The 21,626-nt window shown below is 39.4% G+C and overlaps 1 long non-coding RNA gene across 6 annotated transcripts in view; it reads right to left on the bottom strand.

Annotated features, from left to right (window-relative positions):
• LOC102157921 overlaps positions 1–17,640 on the bottom strand; it is a 49,176-nt gene extending 31,536 nt beyond the window's left edge. For 2 of the 6 annotated variants that reach the window (XR_002339124.1, XR_002339123.1), the window contains exons 1-2: positions 10,881–17,640; positions 10,357–10,416 (exon numbers count right to left, since the gene is read on the bottom strand). This is a non-coding gene — a long non-coding RNA (uncharacterized LOC102157921). The remainder of the gene's footprint in view (positions 1–10,356; positions 10,417–10,880) is intronic. The other 4 variants (XR_002339122.1, XR_002339121.1, XR_002339126.1 and 1 more) reach the window with 3 other exon arrangements.

Here is a 21,626-nt window from a genome sequence, read left to right as displayed (position 1 = left end):
ATAAATGTGTGGGACTACATCAAACTAAAAAGTTCTGCACATCAAAATAAACTATCAAAAAATTGAAAAGACAACCTATGGAATAGGAAAATATTTGTGAACCATGTATGTGTTATGTATTAAGTATATATGGAACTCATGCAATTCAATAGCAAATACCCAAGTAATCCAATTTTTAAAAATGTGCAAAGGACCTCAAAAGATTCTTTTTCAAATAAGATATATACATGGCCGATAGGTGCATGAAAAGATGATCAACATTACTAGTTATTAGGGAATTGCAAATTAATGCCACAATGAGTTATCGCTTTATGTTTTTATAATACTCATCATCCAAAACATGAACCAACAAATGCTGGCATGGATGTGGAGAAAAGAGAACACTTGTGTGCTATTGTTGGGATTGTAAATTGGTGCAACCACTATGGAAAACAGTAAAATTTCCTCAAAAAATTAAAAATAGAACTACCATATGATCCAGCAATTCCACTTCTGGGAATATATCCAAAGGAAATGAGAACACTAACTCAGAAATCATAGCATAATTTACAATAGCCAAGACATGGAAATGACCTAAGTGTCCATCGATGGATGTGTGAATATAGAAGATATGGTATTATATGCAACAGAATATTATTCATCCATAAGAAATGAGCAAATTTTATTATTTGCAACAACGCAAATGGATTTTAAAAGTACTATACTAATTGAAATAAGTCAGAGAAAGAGAAATACCATATAATACCACATATGAAACCTGAAAAACAAACACACTAAATCATACAAAAATATCAGAGATCAGATTGGTTATCAGAGGTGGCAGAGGTGGGGGGAGGGGAATTAGAGGAAGTTGAGCAAAAGGAACAAGCTTCTGGTTATAAGACAAGTACTAAAAACATAAGCTACAACATAAAGATACAGTTAATACTGCTGTATATGATATATAGGAAATTTCTTAAGAGGGTAGATCGAGTTCTCATCGCAAGGTGAAATTTTTTTTTCTTTTTGATGTATCTATGAGTTGATGGATGCAAACTAAACCTACTGCCATCATGCCATGATGTATGTAAATCAAACCACGCTGTACACCTTAAACCTTATGCAGTGATGTCAATTATTTCTCAAAACTGGAAAAAATTTGAATAAAAAAGAGTGGTGATAGAATGGATAATCAACAAGGTCCTACTGTATAGCACAGGGAACTATATCTAGTCTCTTTGGATAGACCATGATGGAAGATAATATAAGAAAATGAACATATATATATATATGTGTATGACTGGGTCACTTTGCTGTATAGCAGAAATTGGCACAACATTGTAAATCAACTATAATTTTTAAAAAATGAAAAAAAGTGGTAGGTGTTTGGTGGGGGACAAAGAGGTTCATATTAAAAATAACTAAATTCACTGGGGTGTATTTTTAGTAATTTAAGAGGAGTAAGATGATTTTTTTTTTTTTTTGTCTTTTTGCTATTTCTTGGGCCGCTCCCGCGGCATATGGAGGTTCCCAAGCCAGGGGTCCAGTCGGAGCTACAGCCACCGGCCTACGCCAGAGCCACAGGAACTCTGGATCCCAGCCGCGTCTGCAACCCACACCACAGCTCACGGCAACGCCAGATCGTCAACCTGCCGAGCAAGGGCAGGGACCAAACCCGCAACCACATGGTTCCCAGTCGGATTCATCAACCACTGCGCCACGACGGGAACTCTAACATGAATTTTTAAAAACAGAAAATATTTACCCTTAATCTAAGGTAAACTGTTTCTTGATCAATAAGTTTTTGTTTGTTTGTTCTTTGCTTTTAAGGGCCACACTCACAGCATATGAAAGTTCCCAGACTAGGGGTTGAATTGGATCTACAGCTGCTGGCCTCTGCCACAGCCACAGCAATGCAGGATCTGGGCTACGTCTGCAACCTATACCACAGCTCATGGCAATGCCATATACTTAACCCACTAAGCGAGGCCAGGGTTCGAACTCGAGTCCACATGGATACTAGTCAGATTCATTTCTGCTGTGCCACAGCAGGAACTCCTGATCAATAAATTTCGTCTGGCTTTCCTATCAAGACATGATATTTTTTTGATAATTTCTAGAGTTGCCTTTCTATTCTCATTTAGCAAAGTACCCCCACCATTCATACTTGCAAACTTCCAGGAATAAAAGGCCAAGCAGATGAGACAAAGTCTCGGTTTGTTTCTTTTACAAAATGGACAAAATGTTTTTAGAAGCAAGAATCCAGAGAGTTGTTATTAGTTGGTACAAATGATATGGGGAATTAGGTGACTCAAGTTGTTTCCTTAAATGTTTCCAAAACAGGTTAATGTGAATGAACATTACAATTCTGCTGCCAAATGCCTTCAGGGGCGTGATGATAAATAATTTGGGTAAAAGATGGAAAATATCTAAGATAAATACTTCTCTTTGATTGAACAAGGACAAGATTAAGAGCCCTACTGTCTATAGTTTGGAAGGGCTTCTGGAGAAGATCCATGTCTTTAAAAATTAAGTATATTTCAACATCGCTAATTATTAGAGAAATGCAAATCAAAACCACTATGAGGTACCACCTTACACCGGCTAGAATGGCCATTATCAAAAACTCTACAAACAGGGAGTTCCCATCTTGACCCATCAGAAACAAATCCAACTAGAAACCACGAGGTTGTGGGTTCGATCCCTGGCCTTCCTCAGTTGGTTAAGGATCCAGTGTTGCCATGAGCTGTGGCGTAGGTCACAAACGCAGCTTGGATTTGGCATTGCTGTGGCTCTGGCGTAGGCTGGCAACAACAGCTCTGATTAGACCCCTAGCCTGGGAACATCCATGTGCTGAGGGTGCTGCCTTAAAATGACAAAAGACAAAAAAAAAAAACAAAACAGTAAGTGCTGGAGAGGGTGTGGAGAAAAGGGAACCCTCTTACACTGTTGGTGGGAATGTAAACTGGTGCAACCACTGTGGAAAACAGTATGGAGATTCCTCAAAAAACTAAAAATGGAATTACCATTTGATCCAGCAATCCCACTCCTGGGCATCTATCCAGAGAAAACCATGACTCAAAAAGATACATTTACTCCAATGTTCATCGCAGCACTATATACAATAGCCAAGACATGGAAACAACCTATATGTCCATCCACAGAGGAGTGGATAAAGAAGATTTGGTAAATACACACAATGGAATATTTCTCAGCCACTAAAGGAAAGAAATAACGGCATTTGCAGCAACATGAATGGACCTAGACATTATCATGGTAAGTGAAATCAGTCAGGAAGTGAGACAGCAACATCAAATGTAATCACTTACATGTGGAGTCTAAAAATGAACTTCTTGCAGAATAGATACTGACTCACAGACTTTGAAAAACTTATAGTTTCCAAATGAGACAGGTTTGGAGGGTGGGGGGACATGCCTGGGTTTGGGATGGAAATGCTACAAAATTGGGTTGTGATGATCATTGCGCAACAATAAATGTAATAAAGTTCATTGAGTAATTAAAAAAATTAAGTATATGTACAGTTCTTTTTTTTTTTCTTTTCCTCTTTTTTTTTTGGTATTTTGGTATTTTTAGGGCTGCACCTGTGGCATATGGAGGTTCCCAGGCTAGGGGTCGAATTGGAGCTATAGCTGCCGGCCTATGCCACAGCCACAGCAACCCCAGATCTGAGCCATGTCTGTGAACTACACCACAGCTCACAGCAACGTGGGATCCTTAACCCACTGAGTGAGGCCAGGGTTCGAACATGAGTCCTCATGGATGCTAGCCAGATTTGTTTCCACTGAGCCACGATGGGAACTCCAGCTGTAACAGTAATTATAAGTATTCATGCCACTGTCTATCACAGAAAGGAAGCTGAATTAGGCTATAAAATAAGACAAGAATAAAAGAAAAAGAAAAGAGTCAAAGTTCTCTTAATTTTTTTCTTTACCCATAAAGTGTCCTGTATCAACTTGACTGTTTTTTGAAGAGTATCTTTACTCCATCTGCTTCTCTTGGTACTGCTTATGTGATAGCTGCCACAGGATAATTTTTACTGTTAAACTGAAGATGTAAAAGCCAATCCATAATGAAAACCATAAAAGCCTACAACTCAGAAATGAAACATATATATTTCCAAGTATATTAACTTTTCAGAAAAGTCACATAAGTAAAACATGTTCTCAACTTCAAATGGCCAAACTAACCAGGTGCTAGTGAAATACTGTTCTCTAGTGAAGCATTAAGCCCTTTGTCTGTGCCAATCCTAAATGAAGAACTTCGTTCACTCATTTTATTCCTGCAATCCTCGCTTGGAACTAGGTCAACATATATCTTGGTGGATATGTACTTTTTTTGCTTATATTACAAAGTGTATGGCCAAAAATTATTTTTATAACAGCATTCAAAATGAATGCTAAGGATCCTTGATACTTAAAAAGAAACCAATATATAGAACTTTAGAAAATACAGATTACCCAGCCAGAAAAAATCTCTCCATTTAACTAAAAGGAACATAAAATTTCAGAATTTTCATTTTTTTTCGTTTGTGTGTTCATTTGTTTTTTTAGGGGAACACCTGCAGCACATGGACGTTCCCCGGCTAAGGGTCGAATCAGAGCTGCAGCTGCCAGCCTGTGCCACATAGGATTTTCAGTGTTGACTGAAAGAATAAGGAAAGAAAAAACTCTAAACTGGACTTACTCCACCATCAACCTGCTTATGGGTTCAAGGCATTTTGCTAGAATCATGAATAAATAGACCTGAAGCTAGACATGTGCTTTCTCCTCCACAATCTCAATTCCCAAAATAGGACCAAAGAAAACTTTGGAGACAATGTAAATTCTTCGCATAATCAATAGTTGAGTTTTTCCAAGCTAATTATGGGCTAAACTTCACAAGTAGATACCCAACAAATATTTGTTCATAACTTCTGTTATTCATGAACAATTAAAGAGACAAACTAAGCTCTTTAAAAAATGTCTTCTCATTTTTTGACTCTTGAAAAGAATGAACATATCATAATGTCAGAGAAATTCAACTCAGGAGAACGGTCCAGTAGTCATGAATCTGAGAAATTCTACATTCCAGACATATTGCTTCACAAGTGGAGAAAGCCAGGCTCAGGATATGAAGATTATGGCCTGCATCCCATACAGCCCACTAGTGGTAGAGCCAAGACCAAAACTTAAACATCTTTATACCCAGGCTCATGATCTTCCTACTGTGCCATGGTGCCTTCCCATGACTGTGACAAGTGTGGCAGCCTTGACTACATTATTCCTCCTGTACTATTCCAGTGACTCTCTGGTTTTCTAGAAATGCTAAGTCGTCCAAGGAATTGGTAAACAGAATACCTCATTTATACATTAAGGCAATGTATAACCATGTATCATATTAACTATGATTCTTTCAGAGTCCTGAATGATGGACAGACCATTGAATTCCTCCACCAAGTTGACAACCAGTACTTAACCAGTCTCTTTTGGAACTGCTTTTGTAGCTGACTACATGGTAAATATTTTTCTTTTCTAGATTCTTTGAGATATAACTAATGAAAACTGTATGTACTTAAAGTTTGCAACTTGATCTCTTGATATACTTATACCTTGTGAAGTCACCTAAATGGTAAGCCTCTTTATGCTGGCTTATAATTTCACAAGGTTCAACCACAAGAAAAATACCTTGTTAAGAAATATTGATTTGAGAATGATAGTGCTTAAGTAGCAAAAGAAAAACATCTTAACAGGAATATTCTTATGTGTGGAAAGAGTTAATATTTTTATTTGCTCTGGAATCTCAGTTATGTTTATTTAGAGAGACAGCAGTTAATAATATTAGCGTGTATTATCCATTACATTCCTCATAGGGAATTAAGAACAGATAAATGGGACCCTCAAGGAGACTTCCAATTCCTGCACTGATACTTAATCTTGGAGTCAGAGAAGAGGCAAAAAAATGCACATAAGTATAAATATGTATGATTAGTAGTGCAGTGATGTTCAGATGCCTTTTTGGCAATAACAAGCCAATTGAACACACATAGACGTTAAACACAAGACTTTTTTTTTTTTTTTAAACATGGAAGACATCTTTTTCCTCCAATGCATTTCTCGTGTGTGGTTGTTTTTGTTAGTTTAGTGGTCAGTTTTCTTAAGTTGCTTTATATTCTCTATTAATTTGCTAGGGCTTCCATAAAGAATCACAAACTGGGTGGTTAAATAATAGAAATTCATTTTCTTGCACTTCTGGAGGCTATAAATCCTAGATCAGGGGTCAGGAGGGTTGGTTCCTTCTGAGGGCTCTGAGGAGAGGACTTTACACCTCTCCTAGCTTTAGACAGCATGCTGGAAATCTTTGCTGCTACTGTAAAACTCCAATCTTCCCTACAAGGCCTGGGCATGGAATGATATTGTGGCCAATGAGATATGCGCAGAAGCAATGAGATATGCGCAGAAGCAATGAGAGCAACACGCAATGTCCTTAATGAAAGCAGCTTGCCCTCTCCTTACTCTGTCCTCCTTCCCCTTCCCTCTGGTGGGAACATGGACATGGTATGAGATACTGACAATAGAAGATAGCTCAATCTCAGTTCCACTTTTGCATTTAATTTGTTGCGTCACATGTCATGTAACCTGTGGAATACTTCACTGAATGTTGATGGGAAAATGAAAATACCAAAAATGTCTTAATGTTTTTATAAAAATAGAGTCTTATGAAAATAAAATCACTGGTTAAATAAATTGAAAGTAATACCAGATAGAATAATACTATGTTCATTGACTAGAAGAATATTGTTATATTGACCAGACTACCCAAGGCAAACTACAGATTTGTGCAATCTCTATCAAAATACCAATGGCATTTTTCACAGAACTGGAACTAATAATTCTAAAATTTGTACAGAAAAAAAAAGACCCTTGATAGCCAAAGTAATGCTGAGAAAAAACAGAGCTGGAGGAATCATGTTCCCTGACTTCAGACCAAACTACAAAGCTACAGTAACTAAAACAGTATGCTTGGAATTCCCATCATGGTGCAGCGGAAATGAATCCAACTAGGAACCATGAGGTTGTGGGTTCAATGCCTGGCCTCACTCAGTGAGGATCTGGTATTGCCATGAGCTGTGGTATAGGTTGCAGACATGGCTAGGATCTGGTCTTGCTATGGCTGTGGTGTAGGGCAGCAGCTAAAGCTCTGATTAGACCCTAGCCTGGGAACCTCCATACGCCACGGGTGCGGCCCTCAAAAGACAAAAGCCAAAAAAAAACCAACAAAAAAAGCCAAAAAAAAAACCCAAACCAGTATGCTATTAGCACAAACCACATAGATTAAGGAGACAGAATAGAGAGTCCAGAAATAAACCTACACACTTGTGGTTAATTAATCTATGAAAAAGGAGACAAGAATATACAATGGAGAAAAGACAGTCTCTTCAATAAGTGGTGCTGAGAAAACTGGACAGCTATGTGTAAAAGAATGAGCTTAGAGCATTTCCTGACTCGATATGTAGAAGTAAACTCAAAATTGGATTGAAGATCTAAATGTAAGACCCCAAACCCTATAAATCCTAGAAGAAAACATTAGGTAGCAATCTCAGACATAAATTTTAGCACTATTTTTTGTGGTCTCCTAAGGCAAAAGAAATAAAAGCGAAAATGTACAAACAGAACCTGATTAAACTTAAAAAGCTTTTACACAGCAAAGAAAACCTTCATCAAAATGAACTACCTGCTAGAGTCCCCGTTGCGGTGCAGCAGAAATGAAAATGATTAGTATCCATGAGGATGCGAGTTCGATCCCTGGCCTTGCTCAGTGGGTTAAGGATCCAGTACACCGCAGAAGTGGCTTGGATCTGGTATTTCTGTGGCTGTGGTGTAGGGCAGCAGCTGAATCTCCGATTCAACACCTCACCTGGGAACTTCCATGTGCCATGGGTGTGGCCCTAAAAAAAAAAAAAAAAAAAAGAACTACCTGCTGAATGGGAGAAAATATTTGAAAATGACATGATTGATAAGGAGTCAATATCCAAAATATAGAAATAGCTCATACAATTACATATCAAAAAATCAAACAGCTCAATTAATGAATAGGAAGACATTTCTTCCAAAGATGACATATAATTGGCCAACAAACATATGAGAAGATGTGGAAGATTTTTTTTTTTTTTTTTTTGTCTTTTTGCCTTTTCTGGGGCTGCTCCCACGGCATATGGAGGTTCCCAGGCTAGGGGTTGAATTGGGGCTGTAGCCCCTGGCCCTTGCTACAGCCACAGCAACTTGGGATCTGAGCCGAGCCTGCAACTTACACCACAGCTCATAGCAATGCCGGATCCTTAACCCACTGAGCAAGGCCAGGGATCAAACCTGCAACCCCATGGTTCCTAGTCGGATTTGTTAACCACTGTGCCACGACGGGAACTCCTGTGCAAGATTATTAACCAGGGAAAAGCAACTCAAAACCACAGTGATATATCACCTCACACTTTTCAGAATGGCTATCATCAAAGAGTCTACAAATAAATATTGACGAGGATGTGGAGAAAAGGGAAACTTGGTACAATGCCAGTGGGAACATAAATTAAATTGGTATAGTCACTATGGAAAACAGTATGGAGGTCCTTAAAAAACTAAAAATAGAACTCATATGATCCAGCAATTCCATTCCTGGGCGTGCATCAAAAAAACACCTGAAAACACTAATTCAAAAATATATATGCATCCCAATGTTCACAGCAGCATTATTTATAATAGCCAACATATGGAAGCAACTTAAATGCCCACTGATAGATGAATAAAGATGTGGTATATGTATACAGACAATGGAAGATCACCACCATAAAAATGAATGAAATTCTGCCACTTGCAACAATATGGATGGACCTAGAGAATATTATGGTTAGGAAAGTCAAAGAAAGACAAATAAAGAATGTTATCACTTATATGTGGAATCTAAAATATAAGATGAACATATATAAGAAAATAGAAACAAACTCAGATATATGGAACAAAATATAGTGTTACCAGTGGGTAGAGGGAAGGGGGAGGGGCAAAATTAAGGTAGAGGATTAAGAGGTACAAACTACTACGTATAAAATAAGCTACAAGAATATATTGTACAGCACAGGGAATATAGCCAATATTTTATAATTACTTTAAATGGAGTATAAGCTATAAACATTTCTGAATTACTATGTTGTGTACTTGAAAACAATGTAGATCAAAATACTTCATTTTAAAAATAATTTTGATATTGTAAACCCTTAAAAGTGTATCAGAGACTCCCCCAGGAGTCCCTGGACAAAACATTGAGAACCATTGCTGAGGACAAAAGAGACTGGGAGGCCCAATATAACTGCATGTAACAGAACTTTCTAACCCCCACACCACCTACCAACATATACCTTCATGTTAAAGATAAATAAATCTTCTGTCTTCAGTAAGCCACTGTACTTTGGTCTCCCTTGATGCAGTCAAACCAACACCTAAGATAGTCATTTGACTGGCAGGGTTGTTTTTCTTAAAACAGTGAAGAATGAAGTGATATGTCTCATACAAAGTGTGAACTAAAAGTGGGAAATAAACTGTAGATTTAGAAAGCCTCCACTATCAAAATAAGTGAGAGGAAGTGCATCTCCTTAGGGGAAGTCAGGAATATTTCCAAGCTCTCAGATCTGTAGAGTGTCTCTTTCATTTCATTTAGTCCACTTTGCTCACTTATGCTACTTGCTGGCCCCAGTAGGTAAATGAATCAGTGGAGAGCCAGTGGAAGTTTATGGGAAGGGAAATGACATGATCAGAGCAATGCTTCAGAAAGAGCAATCTGACAACTCTGCGAAAGTGGACTGGAAAGAGGGAGGCTAGCAATGGGTGAGCCTGGCAGATGTAAGGGACCCTAAGATTCTAGGAGAATAATGAGTCTGGATTAGGTTGGTGGGGGAAGGGAGAAGAGAGGAGGAGGAGCAGTAGTCCACTGAACTTGCATCAGAGTTCTACACTGTAATAGTTACAGAGAACCACAGCACAGAGCACAGCCCAACTCTACACATAGAATGTTCTTTAGCATGGCTTATTTTGAGATCCCTGCCTGCTGGTGTGGACCATGTCAGAACACTAAATGTCCTCTTAAGTCTTCTCTGAAACTGCCTAAAGCTGATCCCATGTTTCTTTCCCCAGGGCCAAATTATCCCCATCTCGACCTCCTCACACTGAGGGATCTGAAATAGACAACACCTGGGACACATTTCACTTCTCAGTTGGTGGGGGAGGTAAAAGTTGCCTCCTTGAGGCTGTCTGCATTATAAACCCACCCAAAATTCCTGCTTCCCAGTCCTGAGACAGGAACAAAGAGGTCATTTCCCTGGGTCATGGCTCTTACCTGTGCCCAGGATAGCTATCATGGTTCTTTGAATTTATCATAGGTCCTTCTTCCTGGAATCTGGAATGAAATATTAGAGCATATGCTCAGCAAAAGGAAGGATAGTAGCCTATGTTACAGATGTTTCACAATGTGCCAGGTCCACCCTTAAGTGCTTTTATTAATAAAAATAAAAAACTTTTAATAATTTTATTATTATTATCTTTTTAGAGTTGTACCTGAAGCATATGGAAGCTCCCAGGCTAGAGGTCGAATTGGAGCTACAGCTGCCAGCCCATAGCACAGCCATAGCAGCACCAGGTCCGAGCTGTTATCTATGACGTGTACCACAGCTCACAGCAACGCAGGATCCTTAACCCACAGAGTTGGACCAGGGGTGCAAACTGCATCCACATGGATACTCCCTTGAGGGCTTCATATACCTGAAGTTACTTAAGCCTCATAACAATCATATAAGACCGGCACTAGTATCATCCCCATGTTACAGATGAGGGAATTTAAGCACAAGATTTTGAATAACTTACTAAGGTCATATACTTAGTTACTGAAGGAGCTTGGATTTAAACCAGGTCATCTGTCTCCAAAATTCTGCAGTCTTAACCATGGCATTCCACCATCTCAATATGGTGCCCAGAGTTCAAGCCTGGGTTCTAGAGGAGAGCTGTTCCCAAGAAAGTAAGAAAAAGAGAAGGCAAGGAGGGCTTGATATTATATTCACCTACTACCCAAGCAACCAGAACTGGAGAAAAATCTATTTGATTTTCTTTCCGTGCCTTCTCACTGCATGCCCAAATTCATCAGATCTCCTGTACCAGAGATAAAATGGGATTGAATACAGGTCTAGAGTGATGGGTCTGGAGTACTGGACTATTGACTTTAAATCCAATCTGGAGCTTTCACTTATCACCTGCTGAACAGTGAGAAGTGTCTCTGGTTCTAGGTTGTTACTGGATTCTAATTATACACTCAAGAGGGGAATCTCTCACCAGCGAAAACACTGTGGTATGTTCACAGCCTTACCTGCGTGCTCCGAGGAAGCCAGCCAAGTTCTCTACTCTCTCTTGACTGGGGAGTGAGCTGCCTAATAGTCCAGATCCTTGAATCTCCAGATTTAAGCAGTAGATGAGACAATTTGGCACAGCTGGTCAAAAGCCATCCATGTGATTTTCTTCCAGAATGATTTTGAGTTTCTATCTGTTGAATCCATGTTAATGTCCTTTGCAGCCAGGCCAATTTTCTACATTTTTAAAATACCAGCTCAAACCTCACCGATGCTGACAAACTTTTCCTCATGCCATCTCCTTCCTGGGTTTTCACAGCATGTTGACCATACATTGCTTGAGCATTTACTAAATTGCACTTTAACTGTTTAAATACCACCAGATTGTGAGCCTCTCTAAGACAAGTGTTACCAAACAAAGTTTGTTTTGCCTGATGAACAGCAAGCCAACATTTTGACACTGAGGTTTGCAAGCAAAGGGACAGTTTATTCACAAGGCAGCCAAGCAAGGAGACAAGAGAAGTAATCTCAAATCAGCCTAGCCCAAGGCCAGGGGCTCAGGGTATTTATGGCATAAAGAATAAAGAAGCAGGACTGCGTGAGGCATGGCGAGCGTAGGGAAAATGTGCTTGTAAAAAGGTGCAGCAGTAGTCATTCTTCACAGGCTTAACTAGGCTACAGGCCTCTGTGTCTTCCAAGGGTGGAGTTTTCAGCCCTCTAATGTCAAAGTCACTGAGCTCAAACACTCACACGTGCCCAGCTAGAGGGTGGGTGGTCCTGTTCAGTCTTAATGAACTTACCTCCATCAACACACAGCTGACTCCAAGTTCCTGGAAAATAACTTGGGCAAATATCTTATTGTTTGGGCTCCCTGCCCCTTGAAGAACAGGTAAGGACCTTGATTCATGAAGGCAGGTGAAATGGATTTGACTCATTACTGCCCACAGTTTCACAAGGACTGTGGCCCATCCATCTTTAGGCCTCTGTACTGAGCACAGTGGCTTTATACATAGTAGGTCCTATGGTTGATGAAAGAAAGGCCAAAGAATGGAAAGTGAGAATGAAAGGTAGATATAACCTTTATATGACCCAAGATGTCCTAAAAATAACCTTCCTATCCCCCCTGAATCATCTTCCTGGCCCTGCTTCTGTAAGTGACATTCTACCATAATCGAGGAGTTGTGAAAATACAAATAGTGTTGTCAAAGTGCTTCCTCCTCAGCCTCTAGCTTTTAGTATAGGATGAAATGATTTTTAAAAGATGAATTTCAGGGTAGAAAGAGATGGGAGCGACTGGGATTTGAGGATGCCCACAATGTGTTTTTTCAGGCAGAAGGGAAAAAGTCGGATATGTTGACTTTCTTGGCAGGCAGAGGTAAGAAGGGGAAGGGAAGGAGATGAGGGGATTTAAGGCAAATTTTCCTACATCATAATTGTCTCTAGAACTAGCCTAGGAGAAAATGTGATTATTCTGCATATCCCATTGATGCATTTTTGGAATCTTGGCACTTATTTTTTAGTATCAATTTTATGTGTAGACATCAGGGTTTTACCAATTAGTTTAATTCTTTTGGAAATGTGGAAACCATGAACGGAACTGTTGAAGTGTATAATTCAGTGCAAGGCCAAAGCAAATGCTCCATATTTAGCCTTCTTTTTTTTTTTTCCCTGAATAAATTAACAAATCAATCCACTGGATGAACCCACATTTCCTTCTCACAGCCAAATCCCAAAAACATGATGATTCTTCAGCCCTCGATGGTACTTTAGTCTGGAAGTGGTTGTGCTTTATGACTTGGTAGCTTACTAAGCACTTTGAGACCTCCACGACTGCAGAGACTTGGGAAAACACACCGCATTGAGCTGTCATGTGCTGTGGATGGGAAGCTTATTTCTACAGGGATCCAGTCTTCCCACACCACCTCCTTTCCACTGTTAGCAAACCTCCCCTCCCCTGTTACCTACCTTTGAAGTCATTTACTCTTCCAAAGCCACCTGCTCCTCCTCGCCTTTGAGTTTCTAGATGCCAGCTCTCTAAGATTTGACCTCAGGATCTGCCAACTCAGAGCTGGGATGGCTTTTTCCATCTGCAGCAAAAGTCATTTCTAAAAGCAGAGAGAGCACTGGGCTTCTCATATTTTCCTTGCTGGATGTGTTTGTGGCTGCAAAAACCAATTACTGAAGCTCAGCTCTAAGAAATGAAATGTATTTAGTCACAGGTAAAGTTCATGAACGTGGTATTAGCTGCAGAATGTGTGTGGTGGCATCTTTTACAAATGAATGCATATCCTAGATCCTGCTCCTTTTGCAAATAAACCATCTCCAGAGCGATACTGATGGCAAAAACAGAAGCAAGTCTAATAGCCTGGCAGCATCAAAGCTGCTCAGAATAACCAGCTATGGCACATAGCACTTTATCTTCATCAGATTTTTCCCTCTGCTTATTTATAGCATCTGAAATGCCCATATTCCCTTGGGATCCAACAGGCTTATAGCCCTGTAGGACCAACTCTTCCCTCCATCTTTCTGAGTTAATATTTAAAGCTGGTGCATCAAGAGAAATTGTTGAATAGAGAAAATGCAGAAAGCAGATGAGGGCACATATGCTCACCAGTCCTGAGAATGACTGTGCACTCCTTTCCCATTGCCCCAGAATGATGTGGGAAACCAAGGATCAACCAGCAGATTCAGGGGGGCTGTTGGTGCTAGACATAAATTTTGGTGAAAATAATTTTTTTTAATTGAGAACACAACTTACTTTGACAATTTGTGCATCCATAGAGAAGTTAAACCTGGAAGACCACTCAGTATCAAACGTCATTCTAGGTGGAACAGGAAGGCTTTCTGAAACCAGATCAGAAAGGACCTTGAAGATGCCTTGAAAAGTCAAGGTTTTCAGGCCATTGGCTTATTGTTCAAACCATGCAAGACGTATTTATAGGGTTCACTTAGACCTTTGATTGAGCCCCAGCCTCTGCTGTAGCTGATTCTCCTTGGTTTGCCTCCCAACAGGAGGCACACTGACTTATCAGGTTGAGTGCTGGTTTCCACTGTTAGCTCTCTTAGCCATTTTGCTGGGTGGAACTAGATTAATCCTGCAACATTTTCTAATTGCTTCTACCTCTTTTTCTTTTCTTGCTTTCTACTTGGAGCTACCATGAGATTAAAAAAAAAGTCTGAAGGAAGCCTAAACTTGAAAATAGAATTTGTTAGGAAGTTTTGCAAATGCTCTGAGACCCTCATCCATTCACCTCTTCTCATTTCGGGCCAATGCCTCAGTGCTTCCTTTACTGGGAGGAAAAAAAGCCTGCACTTGTGTTTTCGTGCTCTCCCTTCAAAATTCCATCTCCATATGAATACCCCTTTTTATGATCTCAGGTGGTGTCTAGCCCTTCTTTCCAGGCTAATTAATCAACCTGAATCCATAAACCGGTACTCTCCTTCTCCTTGGTGACTTTGCTCCATCACATTTCCTCTTCCCCTGGTACCTTCACTTTCTATGCCTGCCTTGGCTCCCGCTTCCCAATTGCCTGCAGGTATGCACACACCTGTGCCTGGGAAGCTTTCCCCAGCTATCCTGTTACTTTACTTCTGCTTTTCTCTACTAAGACTGGCCCAAATGCCACTCAGCATCCACTTCCAGTAATAGCAAATATGAATAACAAAAAATGATGTTACCAAACCAAGGTTTATTTTGCCCGATGTGCAGCAAGCCAAAATGTGGAGTCACTGGCATTTGCAGCAGAGAGAGGGTTTATTCACAAGGCAAGGCAAGCCAGGCAAGGAGATGGGAGAATGAGTCTCAGATCTGTCTCCCCGCAAGCCAGGGAGATGGGGTATTTATGGGATAAAGAACAAAGAATCAGGAGAGTCTGAGGTGTGGGGAGTGTGGAGAAAGGTGACTGGAAAAAGGTATAGTTATCACTGCTCTACACAGGTTTAACTAAGTACAAGCCTCTGCATATTTAAAAAAACAAAAACAAAAACAAAAAAAACTGGAGGCACTTACCATGATCTGAAGGTGGAATTTTCAGTCTTCAGATGTCAAAAGGTCACGGAGGTAAAACATTCACGCATGCCCAGTTGGAGGGTCAGTGGTTCTATTCAGTCTTAACAAGCTCAGCTCAATCAAGAGACAACGAACTCCAAGTTCCTGGAAAACAACGAGGGCAAACATCTTGTTTTTTAGGCTACCTGCCTCTTGGAAAACATGCAGGTCTTTTGTGGAGGCCCTTGATTAGTGAAGGCAGGTGAAATGGATTTGACTAATGATTACCCAGGGTTTCAATGATAAATATCATTTGCTTGCCTGCTCAGTGCCTATACAGTCTTAAGTAATGTATATATGTTGTCCTTTCGCCTCCCCAAAAACTTATCAGTTAGCTACTATAATTCCCATTGTTATTTCCATTTTCAATATGGAAATATGAAGGCATAAAGACTTAAGTAGCTTGAAGAAGATCACACAGCAATGTGGCAGCAGAGATGGGACTGAAGTCCAGGGAGTCTGCTCTCAGGACCCACAGTTTGCATCACTATCTTGTACTTTTTTTTCTCTCTTGTTCTGCAATCAGCCAACCCAGCATTCTGAATCCATATGCAGGAAGAGCATTGACCTCATAAGGGCTGAACCCATTGACATTATCAGCTTCTTGTTCTCATCAGCCTTTCTGCAGTATCTGATATGGTTGATCGTTTGTTCCTATCTTCTTTTTGACCCTCGCCTCTCGTTTGGCTCTCATAGCACTGTATTATTATAGTTCTTGTTCATTCTCTCTGACCTTTCCTTCTCTGTCCTCTTCACTAGCTCCATTTGCTGCTCTTAATAAATATGAGCGTGCCAAGTTTTAGTCATTGAGACTTTACCACTCTCAATAGAAAGTCTTTCATCTCATGTCATCTGCAAATGAATCTTAGTTCTGTAACTCCAGCCCTATCATCCCTCCTGGCCCCAGGCTTGGATTTCCAACTGAACAGTGAACTTTTCCACTAGATTATATTGCCTTCACTTCAAACACTGTGTGTTAATATAAAGGAATCATATTTTATCCAAATTGCTAGAGCACTGTTCTTCTCTGGCCTTCACCTCTGCTTTTGTTCAATGGTGCTATTATTCGTCCAGTCACTGGGGCTTAAAATGTGGATGTCATCTCTGAAGTCTCCCTCCTACCACCACTTAGCATTACCTACTCAAAACTAGGTCTCTTCAGTTCTTACTTTCATGATGCTCACAACTATCTCCCCTATTCCATTCACTTTCCAACACCAGTGCCCTGGAAGATGCTAGGCACTTACTTGCTAATGCTTGGCCTACATTTAAACCAGTTTCTGCCTTCCTTGCCACTCTTGCTGACCCCAATCTATATGGCTGGCTGCCAGAATGTCATCAATCTAAAACACAATTTCCATCATGTTCTTACTCTGCTTATAAATCTAAAGAGGCTTCCTCTAAGAAAAACCCACACTCATTAGCGTGGCACTTAATGCCCTCTCTAATCTGACCGCAGTGTGTCTTTCCAAATATATGGGCTCTGCCTCTATCCGAACATCTTCAGCTCACTCTTGTGTCCACACCTTGGCTCTCCTTTCCTGGGATGATGCCCTCATTCTTCTCCATGGACTACCTACCTTTCAGGATTCAGCTTCAGTTCTCCTTTTCAATCAATATGTTATGACCACATTCCCCTAGAAATGACCTCCTTCCTTTGAATTCTATAGTAATGATCATCTATGCTATCAATTTAGCACTAAGCATTTCCTGCCTATATTTTCATGTGATAGGTATTTCTTCCTCAACTATTTTTTTTTAAATGCATCATGCAGTTGTTAGAGTCTGGGTACTATATTAGGTGTTTTAAACCATATTTTAATCATAAAATTGAGAAGTAGGTATTTTTTCTGTACTTTACAGATAAGGCAATTGGTTTCTAAGAAGTTAAGTATATTGAGAGCAAGTTGCTAACTTGAATTTAAGCAGGGATTTTAATCAGGGAATGTGACACTGGGGTCCATTCTCTTCCTATTGTATCACATCATGTCCTTTCAACTGTCTTGAAGGCAACAATCCAATTTTATGTCTCTCTGTATATTCCATGGTACCCAGCACAGTTCTTGAGTAGGGTGCTCAGAAATGCTGCTGTTTGAAAGACAGTGCCAAAAAATTAAAAATTTCTTAACATTAAAAAGTCATGAATGAGATTAGAAAACAAATTATCAAATGGAAACTTTGTCCTATTGAAAAAGACAGTAATATGGAGTTCGTGCTGTGGTGCAGCAGAAATGAATCCAACTAGTATCTATGAGAATGTGGGTTCAATCCCTGGCCTCGCTCAGTGGGTTAAGGATCTGGCTTTTCCCTGAGCTGTGGTATAGGTTGCAGATGCAGCTTGAATCCAGAGTTGCTGTGGCTGCGGCATAGGCCAGTAGCTGTACCTCCAATTAGACCCCTAGCTTGCGAAATTCCATGTGCTCAGGTTCAGCCCTAAAAAGACAAAAAAAGAAAAAAAGACAGTAATATAAGAGTAAGATGTAAAACTTTTTGAATTTAAAATGTATTAGGTTATTCATTAATTTGTTTGTATAATGTGCACCCCTCCCAAACAAAAAGATTCAAAATTCAAAACGTCCAAAACAGCATTGTTTAGATTGGGTTCCGTGGGGAAACAGACTCTTAGATGGAGATTTGCGTGTAGGAAGTTTATGGGGGAGAGTCCTGGGCATCCACATTGCTGGGGAGTAAAGAAACTAGATTGAGCAGAGGGAAAAGCCGAACAGTGATTCTGTTGAAAACAAAAGCCTCAGCTGAAACACAATCCATGGCCCATGAGTTATCCCGGAGCTGAGATATTGCTTCAGATTTGTCCCACCTTGAGGTGAGGAGGCTAGCTCTTCCTCCTCAAGAAGGAGGCCCTCTTTCATCACCTTCATTAAGGCAGGCTGCCTTCTCCAGCTGAGGGAAAATTCCAGACAGGGACTCAACAGAGAGCTAGACCCTTCCAGCAGCTGGGGAAATGAGTGTCTCTAATCTGAAGAGGGGTCTTGTGGTACCACAGCATCCACTGCAGATACAGAAGGAATGGTTTCCTTCTTATCTATGTCCTTCAGACACCAAATTACCTCCTCCGGAGGTAACCAATGCTCATCACTTCCTTCGTATCTTTCTAGAGATGTTTCATGATATTTAGTAAACATGGAAATATTATTTTCCTCCTTTTTATACAAATAGTAATATATTATACATATAGTTCCCCTCTTGCTCTTTTTTAAACCAGTTTTAAAAATGGAAGTATAGTTAATTTACAATATTGTGTTAGTTTCAGGTATGTGTGTGTGTGTATATATATATATATATATATATATAATACCAGAATATAAATATACTTTCTCAGATTATTTTCCACTACAGCTGATTACAACATATTGACTACAGTTCCCCGTACTACTTATACACAGTAGGTCCTTGTTTTTTTTTTAATCTATATTATATATAGTAGTTTGTATCTATATATACTATAATAGATAATGATAATAATCTAGTATATCATATCATATATAGATACAATATATAATCCCAAACTCCTAATATATATCTCCCTAACTCCCTGCAGCTACGCCCTTTGGTAACCATAAGATTGTTTTCTATGTCTTTGAATATTTCTGTTTATAATTAAGCTCATTTTATTATTTTTTGAGATTTTATATCTAAGTTACATCATATATTTGCCTTTTCCTGATTCACTTCACTTAATACAACAATCTCTAGTTCCATCCATTTTGTTCCAAATCATATTATTTCATTCTTTTTATGGCTGAGTAATATTCCACTGTGTGTGTGTGTGTGTGTGTGTGTGTGTGTACACGCATGTGTATACATCTCACAACTTCTTTATCAGTTCACTTGTTGATGGACATTTAGGTCACTTCCATGACTTGGCTATTGTAAATAGTGCTGTGATAAACATTGGGGTGCATATATTTTTTTGATTCGGAGTTTTCTCTGAATATATACCCAGAGGTGGGATTGCCAGATAATATGCTAGCTCTATTTCTAGTTTTTTAGGGAATCTTCATAATGTTGTCCAGAGTAGCTGCACCAATTTACATTCCCACCAACAATGTAAGAGGGTTCCCTTTTTTCACACCCTCTCCAGCATTTATTTATTTATTTAATTTATATGGCTGCCCCGATGGCATATGGAAGGTCTAGGGGTAGAATCAGAGCTGTAGCTAGGGCCTGTGCCACAGCCATGGCAACACCAGATCTGAGCCACATCTATGACCTGTGCTGCAAGCTTGCACCTAGACGGATCCTTAACCCACTGAGTGAGGCCTAAGATCAAACCCACATTCTCACAGAGACAGTGTTGGATCCTTAACCTGCTGAGCCACAATGGGAATTCCTCTAGCATTTATTATTTGTAGACTTACAAATCATTAATTATTTGTTAAAAAAAATTCTGTTATTTAAAGACTTCTTTGTGGGGGTTGCACCTATGGCTTGTGGAAGTTACCAGGCCAGGGATCAAATCTGAGCTGCACCTGTGACGTAGGCCAGATCCTTAATCCACTGTGTTTGGCCAGGGATTGAACCTTCGCTGCTGCAGAGACAACACCAGATTCTCAGCCCTCTGTGCCACAGCAGGAACTCTCTATTATTTGTAGACATTTTAAGGATGGACATTCTGACTGGTGTGAGGTGATACCTAATTGTAGTTTTGATTTACATTTCTCTAATGATTAGTGATACTGAGCATCTTTTCATATACCTTTTGGCCAACTGTATGTCTTCTTTGGAGAAATGTCTATTTAGGTCTTCTGCTCACTTTTTGATTGGGTTGTTTTCTTGATATTGAGTTGTATGAGCTATTTGTATATTTTGAAAATTAATCCCTTGTCAGTAGCATCATTTATAAATATCTTGTTCTTGCTCTTTTCATTTAAAATACATTGATTTTTCACCCATGTCATTTTTTAAAGGAAATTTCCCCTTTTTAAGAATTTTTAGGGCAGTGTTTTATGTGGGTGTATAATGATTTAACCCCTTACCTATTGGTAAATATTTAAGTTGTTTCCAATCACTTGTTATTACAATCACTGCTGTGACAAATAACCTCATACTTGCCTCATTTCATTCACATGTAAATATATATGTACAATTAAGTTCTAGAAGTGAAATTGGTAGTTCCTAAAATATGTATACCTGTAATTTTGATGCATATGGTCAGATTGCAGAGTTCAGCACTGTATAAAAATTCTTGTTTCCTCATACCCTCATCAACACAATGCTTATCAAATGCTTTAAGCTTTGCTTATCTGATAGGCAAAACAATAGAATATCAGCACAATTTTGATTTATTTACTTAACTTCTTATAACACTTATATGGCTCTTAGTATGTGCAACGCCCTGTTATAAGTACTTTATAAGTATCAACTCATTTGACATTCATAACTACCCTAAAAGTCGGGTTCTACTACTGTTCTCAATTTTTTGCTATGAAAACTGAGGCACACTGAGGTTAAATAACTTGCACATGGTCACACGACTAGTCAGAGGTGGAACCAGGATTAAAACTAGGATTAGAAAGTTTGCTTCCTTCACAGAACTAGAACAAACAATCCAAACATTTATATGGAACAACAAAAGACCCAGAATTGCCAAAGCAATCCTGAGAAACAAAAACCAAGCAGGAGGCATAACTCTCCCAGACTTCAAGAAATACTACAAAGCCACAGTCATCAAAACAGTGTGGTACTGATATCAAAACAGACAGACCAATGGAACAGAATAGAGAACCCAGAAATAAGCCCTGACACCTATGGTCAATTAATCTTTGACAAGGGAGGCAAGAACATAAAATGGGAAAAAGAAAGTCAATTCAGCAAGCATTGCTGGGAAACCTGGACAGCTGTATGCAAAGCAATGAAACTAGAACACACCCTCACACCATGCACAAAAATAAACTCCAAATGGCCAAAAGACTTAAATATACGACAGGACACCATCAAACTCCTAGGAAGAGAACATAGGCAAAACACTCTCTGACATCAACATCGTGAATATTTTCTCAGGTCAGTTTCCCAAAGCAACAGAAATAAGAGCAAAAATAAACCAATGGGACCTAATCAAACTGAAAAGCTTTTGCACAGCAAAGGAAACCCAAAAGAAAACAAAAAGACAACTTTCAGAATGGGAGAAAATAGTTTCAAATGATGCAACGGACAAGGGCTTAATCTCTAGAATATATAAACAACTTATACAACTCAACAGCA

This window comes from Sus scrofa, chromosome 15, assembly GCF_000003025.6.
Source record: "Sus scrofa isolate TJ Tabasco breed Duroc chromosome 15, Sscrofa11.1, whole genome shotgun sequence".
In the NCBI taxonomy this organism is placed as follows: Eukaryota; Metazoa; Chordata; class Mammalia; order Artiodactyla; family Suidae; genus Sus; species Sus scrofa.
This window is presented reverse-complemented; position numbering and strand designations above follow the sequence as displayed.